We start from the raw sequence: 16,482 nt of genomic DNA on the forward strand, positions 1-16,482 counted from the left end.
CCCTGGGTTGGTCAGGAGGCAAAGGGAGCAGGTAAATGGGGAGCAAGAACCTTTATTGGGGTTTCTATTGGTGAGGCAGGTAAGCAGACTGAACATGGCTAGTCTGAATGATTTTAGTGGGCTCTGGGTCATAGGGGCTGTCCCTAGTTGTCTAGTACCTGGCCCTGGTGTGATTAGGGCAGGTGGACAGTGGCCCAAAGTCTGACAGCCCAGTAGAGGAGATCAGTAGTGACTGGGGCTATGGCCTTTCAATTGGTTGACTGGCTTTTGAAAGGTATGCTCACAGGTGAGTTCTTGACTCTCTCTAGGAATTGAACAACCCTGGGAGGGGCAGTCCCTCCAGTGTCAGCAAGGCCCCAGATGTCAAAGCATCACAACTATATAATGGGACTTCCCTGATGGTCCAGTGGTTAAGACTCCACGCTCCCAATGCAAGGCGCTCAGGTTCAATACCCAGTCAGGGAATTAGTTCCTACATGCCTCAAATAAACATCCCACATGCTGCAAAAAGATGGAAAATGCCGCAAACTACAACTAAGGCCCTGCACAATCAAATAAATTAAAAAAAATATGTATTAAAAAAGACTATATAAATTAAAAAAAATACATGAATACATTTCCTCCATTTCAGTACTGTTTATAGTTCTCAGTGTGAGGTTCCAACACATTTTAAAAAGATTTTAAGTGCTGCCTTTGCCACCCTCAGCTCACCCCACGTACGCTCTGACAGTCCAGGCTGATTTCACCCTTCCCTGTGGACGCCCATCTCACTGCACCCAAGCTCAGACACTCTGGCCAGAGCTGCTCCCACACAGACTGTCTTCATGTCTTTTAGACTCTCACATTTTTTGCCAAGATCCAACCCCCCACCATTTGCTACTGAAAGCCTTCTTCACCATGCTTGGTTACTATCTTTTTCCAAACATATTCCAGAGTTAGTGACAGGTGTATCTGTAGAGCACGTAAAGGCCCATGTCTCCTTTGACTCTAGGAAAATGAGGCAGGAACCAGGATATGTTTTGCCAATCCCAGTACAGAATTAAGGGCACTCATCTCATTGATGAAGGCTCCATCCTCATGACCTAATCACCTCCCAAAGACCCTACTTCCACAGATCACGACATTGTGGGGTTAGGATTGCACATGTGAACTTTGGGGAGACACAATCCCTAAGCCTACAGCAGACTTGGACATCTGAAATTTTGTAGGACACAAATCAACCTACAAGTTACTTGCCATCCCATGCAGCTGTCCTCCTTACTGTCATCAGATCCTGAAACATCGTGCCAGACCTCCCTGTATGAATATCCTCAACATCCTCTCAGGTTCTAAAAAGCTGGGCCAACTGCTACTAAGCACCCCCTGCCCCTGGAATTGCTCTCCTGGACTCATCTGGACCCTTAACAGCCCACATCAGGCCCCTGACACTATCCCCCACGTGGATGCTCTTCTCACCCTGGCCTCAGCTGACACCACATAATATAGGATCACAAAAGCTCCTCCAACACAAACACCTACATTGCTTGGCCCCCGCTAATAGCTTTTGGACTGAATTGGTCAGCGAGAGGAGAGAAAGAAGAAACCTGGTCATTTGGGGTAGCCCTCTATTCCTTGGTTGTGTTTCCAGTTCTTCTAGTTTCTTTAAATATACCAAAGCAGGACGTCCCTGGTGCTCCAGGGGCCAAGACTCCAAGCTCACAACGCAGGGGCTCAGGTTCCATTCCTGGCGAGGGAACTAGATCCCACATGCCATAACAAAGACCCAGATGCCGCAAAAAAGGTCAAAGATCCTCTGTGCTATAACTAAGACCCAGTGCAGGCAAAGAAATAAATCAGTGTTTTTTTAAAAACTAAGTCAAAAAATACATACCGAAGAGATCAATTTTACTTTCTAGGTCTACAAAATGCGTGGAAGAATACATTTCTTATTCAAACGAAAGCAGACATCTCCAGTATCTGAGGGCTTTGGAGATTTGGTTTTGCCATTTGTTTCTGCTATCTCTCACTCAAGAGTGTCTTTTCCTTCTTAATTGTCATGTCGTGTTGATTGATGATTTACACATAGGAGAAGCCTGGAAATCCGGCAATCAGGGTGGCTTCCTGGAGGTGCCAAACCAGATGCCCTCCCTACTTCGGTGACAAAAGCCTTCCATCAGGTGAGCTGCAGTGACCACAGAAGTTCTCCAACAGGCAGATATGAGCAGCAATGAGCCTAAAAACAAAAATAGACACACATCCATGGGCCCGGAGGTTGGAGAGAAAGGGGTCAGTCAGAATCACATTCAGCAAAACAAAATAAAAACTCCTCATGGTTCCAGTCATGGCAAAACAGCAAATAAGAGAAGCAGTTTGTGGAACGGTATATCAATGCTATGGGGTGTTCCAGGCCCTTCACATGAAACTGTGTAGTAGGAGTTGGGTTGAAAGGGATCCCTGAAATCATGACTCACAGAAAGTTTGAAAACCATTGTTTTTGGAATTTTTCCTCTCCCTCTGGGGATCCTAGTAAAAGCGGAACCCCTAAGAAATGCAGGGAGGGTGCCCTGACATCATGACAAGGAAGGTCGTGGGCCAGAAGAGGCTGTCTGGCTAGATTCAGGGGTCACAGGCCCAGCCCAGATCTCTTAACCTTGCCCGTATTCTGCTCCCTTTGGTCCCCCTGCAGGCCACACTGCCACCCCTCACTCACCCCGAGTGCTCTTCGTGCCCACCCTCTTTTTGATCCCCCACAGACAGTCACCAAATCCATTCTGCCCTGGACTCCCACTTTCATGGGTCCCCACCCCTCCAACCCCAAGGCCGCCACCCCAACTCCAATGGCCTGCCCTCTTTAGCCTTCTGATGGCAAAGGGCCCCCGCTGATCCCAGAACCTATTTCTCTCTCCCTGCTCCTGCTGTGTCTGTCTCATGGCAGCTGAGAGCATCTAGTCCCCACAATATGAACAATATGGACAATATGAAACTCTGTTGTGAGTTTCACAGCACTGCTCCTCTAGGACACAACCACTTGTCCTAGCAAAAGATTTGGGAATTTTGAAAGTTCTGCCTTGGGAATAAAGCCTGCAGTTAGGTATCTGCTCTTCTGTCTGAGTGGATACAATATTCCTTCCTCAGACTAAGGACCATTACTGAAGAAACCACCAGGGGGCAACGATGCTCTATTTAATTCTAATTGCCTCATTATAAAAGTGGGGGACATTTGGAAAATGTAGAGAGACCAATAGTAGAAAATAAAACCCATCTGACACCTTGTATGTCAGATAACCATTCAGAGCTTAACGGCATTTTGCTTACATTATTTTTCCCATCTACTTAAACATAAATAAAACGTCAATGTAACATTTATCCACACACTCTCTGGCTTCTACGTTGAAATAAAATCTTGTAAAGATCTTTCCAAGGTGTTATTTATTCTTCTATGGCATTACTTTCTAATATTTAATTATTGCAAAACACACGGACAGTATACTTCACAGAGGTTCAATTTCTATGCATACAGTAGAGAGGACAAAGAAAGTTCCCTCTGCCCTTCTAGATTCTTGACTGAGACTCCCCCCTCCCCTCCATGATAAAAGACAAATACACAGGAGCAAAACAAGTTTAAAAACATAGATACCTCCTGTATACACTGGAGAGACCTAGGAAACCTGAGGAACTCACCCAAATGGCCCAAACTACCACATTAAGTACCATCTCCAGCTAAAGACAAAAGCAGGTGTTGGGGGTGGGGGGCGGTTAGGGGAGGGAACCAAGAAAGAAATAGTAAACGAGGGTAAAGTTGCAATGCAAACTTAAGTCTTTCTCCACTGATAAAGAGTTTCAGGAGATAAAGTCATCCATCCCCCACCCCCCCTTTCTGAGAGCAGGAGACACCCTTACAAATGGAGGTTTCCCTTAGAAGTGTAAAGGTATCTTATCAAAGAGTAACTTCTACTTGGTTTTCAGAGCTTCTCCTCTGTCTGTAACATCTCAGAAATAACCAGCCCCTAATGATCAATATGCCAAACAGGCATATTCTGGTGTGGCAAGCTCTGCTCTCCCTTCAATACCACTGATAAGCCCTTTAGTTTAGGGGATCAATGACCAGAAGAGGTATTGCTGGCTCAAGGGCAAGCCAACCAATCCTTTTAGGTTTGGACACCTATTGCCAAGTTGCTTTCCAGAAAGACAACTCTACTCTCTCTGGAAGTGTGAGAGAATGCTGCTGTGATCTTGTCATTGGCAACACTGGTCCTACCTTTTGAAGTCTTTGCCAGTTTGACGGGCAACATATTTCTTCACAGGTGTTTTAAACTGTGCCTTGTCAATCAAGTGTAAAAGACACATTTACTGAGCACTGATTCACTGTCATACCTGGTACACACGAGAACCCAGAAGGGGGTAAGACAGATACCATGCCACTCTCCCCAGTCTCCGGTTCTAAGGAGATGAGCTGTGCTCAGCTGCTCAGTCGTGGCTGACTCTTCACTACCCCATGCACGGTAGCCAGCCAGACTTCTCTGTCCCTGGGATTTCCCAGGCAACAATACTGGAGTGGGTTGCCATTTCCTACTCCAGGGGGTCTTCCCAACCCAGGTATCGAACCCACATCTCTTGTGTCTCCTGCATCGCAGGCAGGTTCTTTACCAATCGAGCTATCAGGGAAGCCCAAAAGGTCGTGACCCCAAAACTAGATTTAATACATGATCCAACTTTTGTTTCAATTTCTCCCAGAAACGTGATCTTAATCAACATGTCTGGAATTACCAATAAGGTAATCTGTCTACCATAAGCTCTGTCTATCCCCCTGAGGAAGAAAAGGCCATCTGCATGAAAAAAAAACAAACAAAAAACCCCCCTCCCTTTCCTTGCTCCCCTAACCACCCCATATCCTACATTTTGAAAAGGACAAATTCAAAGCCCCGCCATTCTGTCTGGGCTGGCAACTGAAATGCTCACCTGGCCTTGCACTAAGAGGTGGCCTGCCTGTTCCCTATTTCACCAGGAAAGCAGATACTAATGCAGCAGACCCTGTTAAGGGACGTTCTCTCCGCTCCACTGCAAGGTTAGCCGGGGGCGCGTGCGCCGTGGGGGCGCGTGCGCCGTGGGGGCGCGTGCGCCGTGGGGGCGCGTGCGCCGTGGGGGTACACCAGGATAAACCGCTGCTTGTGATAAGGACCTTGCAGAAGCAATCAGCCCGTGTCCCTGAGCAGAAGCCCTGGACCCTTCCACCATCCTTAAGCGGAGTCACAGAGTCGAGGCTTCAAGAGTGAAAATCTCTAATGATAGTGCGCAGTCTTCTTTTAGAAAACGTGAAATGAGGAAGCCTTTGTCCTCCAAAATTCTTCCCTTACTACCTTTCTTCTCACTGCTCTTTTCCTGAATTCCTGAGTAGCCAGGACACAAGGTGAGTTCCGGAGGGTTAACTTAACCTTCTAATGTCTTCAGCAATTCATCATATTTAGGATCAGTTCTGTCATCTTAGACTGGCATTTGGTCTGTAAAAGTATTGGTGGACAACATGTATTTTCACACCTGTAATTTTTTTTTTCTTTCCTTGCTGCAAAACAACTTCAAGGCGACATCAAAAAAAATAATTGTGTTGGGTGAGAAGCAAAACAAGGCTAAAATTTCATCCCCAAAACGCAGCAAGTGCAGTCATTTTTCCTCACTCTTTTTCCTTTTGGACTTGCCATCTGAATAACACAGTAGCATCTAGAAGATTTGGATACATGTTGCCGTTGGTGGTAGTGTCAAAGATAAACAAAGCCAGACACTAAAGTGGTCAGGACAGATTTTAATCAGTAACATAATATTGCAACACAGAGAATATTCCAGCGTGACCTTTGATTTGTACAGAAGTGACTGGGTGTTTTTAAAGGGAAAATGAAGGAACAAGGAAGGGTGTAAGTGAAGGTTCAGTAGAGTCAGGAAAGTGAAAAATTACAAAAAGTGGAAAGTTGTTTGAAGGGAGTCAGTGTGAAACCCATCTGGGTTTATTGACTGGTGCCTGTCAATACGTAGGTCCTCCCCTTCCACAGAACCTGGGAGAAAGGGACCCTATGTTCTGCTGTTGCCTGGAAGAAACAGTAACTTATTTTGGCAGCCTTGAGTTTTCTAACACAGGCATGTTGAAGGGGACTCAAGTCATCTTTGGGAGGGGACCCTGAGCTGTTACAAACTATTTTAGCATTTGTTCACATCTTTATTGACCAAGTTCGAGGCTTAAGTGAGAAGAGGGCTCAGAGGAGACTAGCTAGAGTTTGGTCGAGGAGAGCACCTTTATCAGCAGACCACAAGGCTTCAGTGGTATGTGACGCCAATCACAAGCCCACACGATGGAGCAGAGGGGATCTCATAGGCCAAGATGCATGGAACTGCCTCATGTGGGATGGGAGAGCAGGGCCTGAGCCACCCGCAGGGTGGACTCTCTCTTTCCTCTCAGTTCTGTCTACTCATGCACACAAAACAAAGTTCTGTTCTGGTGAGAGTGAACTGGCAAGACAACTTTGACAGGGAGCAAGAATTTAGAAAACAGTGGACAGCCTGCAAAATGTGTATTGGAGAGAGCCCAGATGCTCCTTCCTCTGTGCCCTGCTGTCCTGAGGACAGCTTGTGGATGGTGTACATTAATATATGCCCATATAGCACTCAGGGACTTTGCTCTACCCTCCTGGAAAACTCCCAGTTACTGTCCCCACTGCCAGCCTTGGAGAGGACAGGGTCAAGAGCTATCGGTCCTTTGTGTCACATGCAGATAACATGTCAGTATTTTCCAGGCTAGTTTTTGGGGTGGGGATGGAGTTGTGGGTGGGGTAGACATACCTTCCTGCACTAATGCTCAGGAGCTCTGCTTGCAGAGTGGCTCAGGAGTCTATATATTTCAGAGTTCTCCAGGAGATTTAAGCTTCCAGGCTTCCAGATATGGAGGTTTCAAGGTTCCAAGAGCCTCCCTGACTAGGCTCAGAACTCCTGCAGTATCCACACCACCACCAGCACCACATTCTGTAGGTCAAGGCCAAGTCACAGACCAGCTCAGATTCAAGAGCCTAGAGAAATAGACTCTACTTCTTGATGGAACGACTGGCATAGTCCCAGTGCCAAGGGCTGCACGTCTAGCAATGGAAGGAATTGTTGGAACCTTCTTTGCAGTCAACTGACCAATCTACCTGGAATCAATATTTCACCATTCCAGGTGCTAAGGAATTGTTATGGAGTACTTGGCATGCAAGCATTCACAGCTCCTCCTCTAGCCATTTTAAAAGGACATCCAAATGATCCTCTCTGAAAAGGCTGGCTTCCCATGTTTAATCACTGATTATCACGGTTAAATGGTATGTTCAAGAAGCAGACCATGGGCTGGAATTGCACAGTACAATCAGTCATACATAAATACGTTAATAATCATTCTTGCTTTTACACAACAGAATCAACTCAACTAGTTTAAATTAGCAAATACGTATTAGAGATATATGAGGTTATAATCTGTGGGAAAGATAGTGGAACAGACTCTAGGTTCGGCTTCTTGGACCAACTCTGGTGGATAGGCAAGGGAGAACTTAGAAATCACTGGCATCAGATTGGCAGAACCTAAGTTATGTGTCTAGAGCTTAGCAACAAGGGAAGCTAGGAAAAGCAGGGAGTTTAGCGAGGGAGGAGGGCATACAGTTCTATGGGTTTTAATAGTTTTTTTTTTTTTTTTACAGTAGCTGTGTCACTCCCCAAAGAACTCCCTTCTACAATCACTTTATATTGATACCCTCCTTCCAGCAATATACTCTGGCACCCACTGATCTCTCCATAAGTCTAGTTCTGTCTTTTCAAGAAAGTCATATAAGTGGAATCATGTAGTATGCAACTGTAGTGACTAGCTTCTTTCACTCAGCACAGCTTTGCAGTTCATGCAACTTGTTCAGTATATCAAGAATTCATTCCTTTTTATTGCTGCATCTCAGTGTATGAAAGTGCCAGTGTTTGCTTATCCTTTCACTGGCTGAATGATATTTGAGTTGTTTCTAGTTTCTGGCAATGATGAATTGAGCTGCTATATGTGTGTACAAGTTTTGGTGGGAACACACGTTTTCAGTTCACTTGGGTAAATACCTAGAAGTGGGATTGATGAGTCATGTGGCGCATGCCTGCTAAGCTGCTTCAGTCGTGTCCAACTATTTGCAACCCTATGGACAGTAGACTGCCAGGCTCCTCTGTCCATGGGATTCTCCAGGCAAGAATACTGGAGTGGGTTGCCATTTCCTTCTCCAGGGGATCTTCCAACCCAGGGAGTGAACCTGGGCCTCTTATGTCTCCTGCATTGAGACATTGCTAGCATTGCTAGTGGTTCTTTACCACTAGCGCCAGCTGGGAAGCCATGTGGTAAGTGTATGGTTAACTCTATAAGAAACCACCAAACTGTTTTCCTGAGTGGCTCTATCATTTTGCATTCCCCCAGCAATATGTGATAGTTCTGGTTGTTCTCACCAGCATTTGGTAGTGTCCGTATTTTTAATTTCAGCCATTATAACAGGTGCTTCTGTGGACTTTTTTCTGTGTGTCTCCCCAAAATGTACATACTGAATCCCTAATCCCCACTGTCTGGTATTAAGAGGTGGGGCCTTTGGAGGGTAATTAAGTCATGAGAGGGGAGCCCTTTGTATGGGATTAGTGCCCTTATAAGAAGAGATAGGAGAGTGCTGGCTTTCCCTCGCTGCTCTCTGCTATGTGAGGCTACAGTGAGATGATGACCATCTTCTCCATAGAGGTATCTCATAGAGGGCTGACTTTGCATGGGAATTGTTGAACCTCTAAAGGAAACATGTTCAACATCTTTTCATGTGCTTATTCTCCATCGTATATTCCTCTTTGTGAAGTATCTGTTTGAGTCTTTTGCTCACATGTAAATTGCATTGTTGTACTGTTGTATTGAGAGTTCTTTATAATATTTTGAGTGAGTGCTTTGCCAGATATGTGATTTGCAATATTTTCTCTTGGTCTGTATCTGTTGTGAGAGACAATTCACCGTGGGCCGTGTATGTCCCTGCACGTTCTTTGCTGGGTGAGGCCCTAACCATGCTTTCCCCTGGCCATCTCTCACCCTGAAGGATGTGCTGACACACCCCAATAAGGAACAGGCTTGCTCCTACTTATTGTGAAAGAAACAAGGGACTTCCCTGGTGGTTCAGTGGTTAAGAATCAGCCTTCCACTGCAGGGGAAATGCTTTCAATCCCTGGTCAGGGAACTAAGATCCCACATGCCACGGAGCCACTGAGCCTGTGCCCCGTAACTCCGGAGCCTGTGCACCACAACTAGAGAGTCCATGTGCCACAACAAAACATTCCACATGGTGTAATGAAGATCGCGCATGCCACAACTAAGAACTGACTCAGCCAAATGAATGAATAAAACGTTTAAAAAAGAAAGCAGTGAATCTGCCAAACTCAGCATTTCCTCTTGGAACACAGTCCACTGTGTGTGCAGGCACCCATGATGGACCCTTGGCATCCCCCCATGGGACTTGGGTGCATGAGGCTGGCACAAGCATCACAGGAACACTCTGCCTCTACTTTTGCAGTGAGTAATAAAGTGCTTTGTCTGATTCTATAGTCTTGTGTCTTCTTTCAGCATCCATGAAACATGTATATACAGCAGGTTAACTTGTTCATTTGTAAGTAGGATAAAATCTCAGATCCTGCACAGTGCTTGACAGCTTTGGAGACAAGGGTGGGAGGCTGACAGAGACAGGGATTTCTTGAAGATGAAAGATAAGGGCCCACACAAGCCCAGTTATAGAATATGAGAACACTTCTGGGGATCCAGTAGAGAATGCTCTTGCCCAAATGGTGAGTAAGTGAGAATGAATTAAAGATCCCTCACTGTCCTACCTGTTAATGAAGTGTTGACCAAAACAAGATGTACAACTTGAGAGTTGTTGAGTTAAGTTTATTTGGGGCAGCAAGAGGACTGCAGCCCAGGAGGCAGCATCTCAGACAGCTCTGAGAGACTGCTCCAAAGCAGCAGTGGGGGAAAGTCAATATATAAGATTTTGGTGAAGGGTGAGTTCAATACCATGAAGCACTCATTTTACAAAAGGATTTTTGTTAGTCATAGGATCTGATATCACCATGGATGGATTTAGTGCTTCTCTAGATATGAGGAGATGCAAGGATTGAGATCATAAAATCTGTTCCTAAAAACATCCAACTATTTAAAGACCTTTCCCATCAGATTCCCTGAAGCACAGAGTGCCTCACTCCACTCTACACTCCCTCAGGGGTTGTTGAAGGTCAACAGCTATAGCAGCATGCGATTCAATCTCCTTAGAGGCAGATGGCAAATGTTCAGTCATTGGCAATGCTCTTGGAAAGTGCCAGTTTGCAGTTGACACAGCCCCCTTGTGGTCATAAATCCGACCATACTTTGGGAGGCATTTCATGACCACGTTGTCCCGCATTGCTGGGAAGGCTCGTTCCCAGTTCTGGAGAAGGTTTTTGTTGACAAGACACTCAATGTGCTATTACTGGACTAGGTCTTAATAGTCAAAGATCTCTGGACACCTGTCTTCTAGTTATGGTCCAGGAAAGTATTCCCTCTCGTTGCATCTTTTCATACCTGCTGCTGCTGCTGCTGCTGCTAAGTCGCTTCAGTCATGTCCAACTCTGTACGACCCCACAGATGATAGCCTACCAGGCTCCCCCATCCCTGGGATTCTCCAAGCAAGAACACTGGAGTGGGTTGCCATTTCCTTTTCCAATGCATGAACGTGAAAATTGAGAGTGAAGTTGCTCAGTCCTGTCTAACTCTTAGCGACCCCATGGACCACAGCCTACCAGGCTCCTCCGTCCATGGGATTTTCCAGGCAAGAGTACTGCAGTGGGGTGCCGTTGCCTTCTCCACTTTTCATACCTAGAGTTACATTATTAAAATCATTCATCATATATTGAGCTATACATTTGATCAGCTGCTTCAAGTCTAGTCATCATTTTCATTGGAGGCTCAGTCACACAGTTGGTAATACAATAAGAATCTTGTGAAACAAAATACAAATGATATAGTGGAATTAAAAGTAAATATTTTAGCCATGAGCCGCCTACACCAGTTTTTTTTTTTTTTAATTCGTCAAGACTGGGGAATGGGTCACTTAAAGCAGAAATCTGATTTTTCATGTGGTTCAAATGTGTTACATTAAAGGATATACCAGGTTTCAAAATCTGCCATTCAGATTGAATTATAGCACAGATATCTCCGCGAGATCCTATAAGGTGTCAATGGCCTTGCAGTTGCATAGCAATGCCTTTCTCATCATAGAGATTTCAGAATTCAATAGGCTAGTAAGGATTTTTACATCTATGTTCATCAGTGATATTGGCCTGTAGTTTTCTTTTTTTGTGGCATCTTTGTCTGGTTTTGGAATTAGGGTGATGTTGGCCTCATAGAATGAGTTTGGAAATTTAGCTTCTGCAATTTTCTGGAAGAGTTTTTGTTAGGTCTTCTCTAAATTTTTGGTAGAATTCAGCTGTGAAGCCATCTGGTCCTGGGCTTTTGTTTGCTGGAAGATTTCTGACTACAGTTTCGATTTCTGTGCTTGTGATGGGTCTGTTAAGATCTTCTATTTCTTCCTGGTTCAGTTTTGGAAAGTTATCCTTTTCTAGGAATTTGTCCATTTCTTCCAAGTTGTCCATTTTATTGGCATAGAGCTGCTGGTAGTAATCTCTTATGATCCTTCACATTTCAGTGTTGTCTGTTGTGATCTCTCCGTTTTCATTTCTAATTTTGTTGATTTGGTTCTTCTCCCTTTGTTTCTTAATGAGTCTTGCTAATGGTTTGTCAATTTTGTTTATCTTTTCAAAAAACCAGCTTTTAGTTTTGTTCATTTTTGCTATGGTCTCTTTTGTTTCTTTTGCATTTATTTCTGCCCTAATTTTTAAGATTTCTTTCTTTCTACTAACCCTGGGGTTCTTCATTTCTTCCTTCTCTAGTTGCTTTAGGTGTAGAGCTAAAGCATTAAAAAGAATTCATTTGAATCAGTTTAATGAGATGGATGATACTGGAGCCCATTACACAGAGTGAAGTAAAGCATAAAGATAAAGACCAATACAGTATACTAAAGGATATATATGGAATTTAAAAAGATGGTAATGATAACCCTATATGCAAAACAGAAAAAGAAACACAGATGTACAGAACAGAATTTCAGACTCTGTGGGAGAAGGCGAGGGTGGGATGTTCTGAGAGAACAGCATTGAAACAAGTATACTATCAAGGGTGAAACAGATCATCAGCCAGGATGGATGCATGAGACAAGTGCTCAGGGCTGGTGCACTGGGAAGACCCAGAGGGATGGAATGGAGAGGGAGGCAGGAGGGGGGCTTGGGAGGGGGAACACATGTAAATCCATGGCTGATTCATGTCAGTGTATGACAAAAACCACTACAGTACTGTAAAGTAATTAGCCTCCAACAAATAAAAATAAATGGAAAAAATAGAATAATAATAAAAATAAGCAAATAGCCCAATTACTATCACTTAAAGCTTATGAAAGTTGTTAAGGCATAGATATGGTCAATTACATCCTCCAACCCCATTGAAGGCACACGCACACACACACACACAAGCTGCTAAATGGTCATACCAGTAGAATACACATTTTAACCCATTGCGATCATACCAATGGTAGATTGGTTAATGTTACCTCTAATTTGTTATCATGTATGACCTTAAATTCATGGGAATCCCAGGCTACACCTTTATATCCATCCCTGTAGATGTGAAGGCCATAAATTAGTTCCACAATTCCACTGAGTTCCATACCAATCACTCTCTCTAAGGGTAATAAGAGACATAGTTCAGAAAGCACCCAGGCTTGTCTCATGAGTACCAGGTGGATCAGTTTTAGTATGATTTAACACTTCTCAACATAGAGGAGCTTTTAAATGACCATAGCCTGATATTAACCACGTAGATCCACCTCATAATTGTGGGACTTTACCTTTTCATAGATGAGAGGTTAATTTTTTTAATAGAGACGTAGCTCATCACTCTGATTGAGTTTAAATGACCCTAAGAGAAAACTTAAATCTATGGCCAGCACCCCCAGAGCAGGTATTATTAATTGGCCAGGTGAGAGAATCCCATCTAGTGATATCATGAAGCTAGAACAGGACTGAACACTCATCTAAAATAAATTTCCTAGTGGGTATTCCTAGAGAACAGAAATCCACCAAGGTATCCCAGAAGTACTAGACAAAGTTAATTGGCCACAACCAATTAAAAAGAAACAAAGACACACACTGAGACATACATACATCCAAACAGACACAAGAGACCCTATAGCTTTGTTTTCCAAACTTAGTTATGCATAAAAAATGGTTGGAGTAAGATTTTAAAAGGCTTTGTTCTCCTTTTGTTCCTTTTGGTTTCAGGAATTAGACATGGTCTAGATCCAGAGAGATCTAGTCTAAAGGTATAGAAGGAGTTATTTCCTCGGGGCAAGAATTCTTAAAGAGATATTTTTTCTTCAAGCTTCCTCTGGAGTCTAAAGAATATTGTGACCATATTGTCAAAAATTGTATTCTTTTTTTGTGACCATAGTTTTATAGTCGAAATTTAGACCAGATAGTGCTCAACTTGGCCCTGATGACAAGGGCAGATTGGTCCCAGCAGGGACTGTCCCTCTGGGGAAGTAGGGGTCTTGGTTTAATCAGCCCCAGGCTGTTGATTACAGGAGGAAGTCCTGGACATAAGGGAACTTCAGTTCATTTTCCTATCCTATGTCAATAAAGACCTAATAGTTTCAGGCCATTTTTCTTGTCATTGGATCATAGCTATAGATTAACCAATCATTTAAAAGTCTTTTCCCAAATGGTTCCCAGGTCGGGTGTGGAACCTTAATTCACATATTAGCTCAAACAGTTTGTATCAGATGTCTGTGCACTCAAACCAAACCAACAAACCAAACCAAACCAGACCTTCACCAGCAAGCAGTCACACTCCAAATGAAACAAAAAGCAAAGAGATGCCCGGAAATCAAAAGCCAAGTGGCAAGAGTGCCCCAAAAAATGGTAAAGGGATGCGACAAAATGAAAAGCCAAGTGGCATAAATTCCAAACCTGACTTCCCAGTTCAATTAGACCTGCAAGCTGGCAAAGTCAGTGCTAGCAGCCTTTTAATTCTGATAGATTCAAGCAATTTCTTGTTGATTTTCTGGGAAGAAGTTGCTCTGTCATTTCTTGTTTTAGAAGCTGCTAGAAAGCAGTCAAAGCACAGCCAGCCTATTCTAATTGTGCATGTAAAAATACCAATTTTAGACTATCAAAAGAACCCAAGTTTGGCCATTTTAGGTTGAGCTCTCTTTTAGTAGAATTTCTCCAATTAATTAGATACTTGCAACTATGAGCTCCATAGGTATTGTACATGAACCTGGATAGAGAGTTAGTCAGAGGCTGACTTTCTGACACCCCTTTATTTCTGTTGAGAGATCACTAGTGAACTTGTGTAGTGGGCCCATGTGCTGCTTGTGAGCCTAACTCTTTCAGGAGTTACCCCAGAGTCATTTCAGCTTGTCTTTCTGTGTCTAGGATTCTGCCTCCAGCAATCTAAGATCATTACGGCTGCTCAGGTAGCTGAATGGCCAGTTCTTATGTGGGATCCCCGGACGAGCAAGTATTTTAATTAATGAGTGGGTTTCCCTATGGGCCCACTGCACAGCATGAGGACTAGGCCTCCACCACTCCCATAAATTTCTCAGTCACCTGAGAAAACCGAAACCGGCCAGGAGGAGTCTGATCCCTTTTCTTCAGAGCAAAGCTCTCATGTATTTTCCTCACTTTTATCCTGACAAATTCTATAAAGGAAGTCTAATTGAGGAAAAGTGTCAGATCAGCCTCTTACTTAAACACTCAGCCAAGGCCATTCAGTCCCCTCCAATGGAGCGACCTTGGCATCTTTCAGCCGAACCCTGGGGGTTCCTTGATTTTTTTCCCAACCGAACCCCCCCACCCAGTACCTTTCCACTGGGCGGGCAATTCTCCTGGCATCTTTCAGCCAGCCCCCCACCTAGCATCTTTTGACTGGGTGGGAATTCCTCGGTATCTTTCAAGTGAGCCCCACTCAGTGTCTAGACCGGGAGTGGGTATCCCCAAGATGTTTCAACTGGGCTCCGCCTAGTATCTTTCCTACTAGGAGGGGGCAGGTAACCTGCTCCACCACCAAATAAAACTCAGAATCTCAATCAATATGGGAGATTCAAGAACCAGGAGAGACTTACCCAAATTCGTCTGCACTCGCTGAGGAGGAGGAAGGGCCCAAGGGGCAGCTGCTGGTACCAAAGCTCCAGTCCCCCATGGAGTCCATTCAAAGGAAGGAAGTCCACTCTGGGTCGCTTCATCAGTCTCCATAACTGTGCTGCTTGTGAGATTCTGTTTCCCAATTTAAGCTGAATTAGAGGCTATGTGCTGAGAGGCAGGATTGAAACATGCCACTTGATTGGTCCCTGAGTTCTTTTTTTCCCTCTCTCTCTCCCCTCCCTGGGTTCCATAGGTCCCATCTCAAGGGAAAGGGTATTAGCATCTAGGCAATAGTTTCCTTCAACCATCTACTTTCCTTATGACTTAGTATTCATTTCAGAAGTCATCATTCTCTATGAAATTTTCAACTAAGACACAAAAATTCGTCTGCCGGATAACTTGGTCCTTATTCCCCCCGGGTTTTATTGTGATATAATTGACATCCAGCACTCCCAACGAAAGGCAATGCCAAAGAACATTCAAATTACCGCACAAGTGCACTCATTTCACATGATAGCAAGGTTATACTTAAAATCCTTCAAGCTAGGCTTCAGCAGTATGTGAACCGAGAACTTCCAGATGTTCAAGCTGGATTTAGAAAAGGCAGAGAAACCAGAGATCAAATTGCCAACATCCACTGGATCACACAAAAAGCAAGGGAATTCCAAAAAAAACACATCTACTTCTGCTTCATTGATTATGCTAAAGCCTTTGCCTGTGTGGATCACAGCAAACTGTGGAAAACTCTTAAAGAGATGAGAACGTCAAACCACATAACCTTTTTTCTGAGAAACCTGTATGCAGGTCAAGCAGCAACAGTTAGAACCAGACATGGAACAAAGGACTGGTTCAAAATTCGGAAAGGTGTGCAGCAAGCCTGTATATTGTCACCCTGCTTATTTAACTTACAGGCAGAGTACATCATGGGAAATGCCAGGCTGGATGAAGCACAAGCTGGAATCACGATTGCTGGGAGAACTATCAAAAGCCTCAGGGGTTATTTATAGTGGAGGGGGAAATGGTCCAAATATTTGCCCTGTGCTCATGCTTGGGCAAGCAATTTCCCTCCAAGGATCTTAAATTCCTCAGCTATAACATGAGAGTGTTGTTCTGGAATAGTAGGTCCCAAACTCAGCTCCTCAAAAATCTATCTGCTTTTAGTCATTCGTAATCTGGGGCACTCTGCCCCTAGATATTCTGGTTCAGTAGCTGTGGAGTTAGCAA

At 44.1% G+C, this 16,482-nt stretch overlaps 1 long non-coding RNA gene across 1 annotated transcript; it reads right to left on the minus strand.

Moving 5' to 3' along the window:
- Nucleotides 1-1,863: 1,863 nt before the first annotated feature.
- LOC122435940 lies at nucleotides 1,864-5,118 on the minus strand. Its single transcript, XR_006267737.1, has 2 exons — nucleotides 4,939-5,118; nucleotides 1,864-2,212 (listed from the first exon to the last, which is right to left on the minus strand). It is a non-coding gene; the product is annotated as an uncharacterized LOC122435940 (long non-coding RNA).
- Nucleotides 5,119-16,482: the final 11,364 nt, after the last annotated feature.

Source organism: Cervus canadensis, chromosome X (assembly GCF_019320065.1).
Source record: "Cervus canadensis isolate Bull #8, Minnesota chromosome X, ASM1932006v1, whole genome shotgun sequence".
Taxonomy (NCBI): domain Eukaryota; kingdom Metazoa; phylum Chordata; class Mammalia; order Artiodactyla; family Cervidae; genus Cervus; species Cervus canadensis.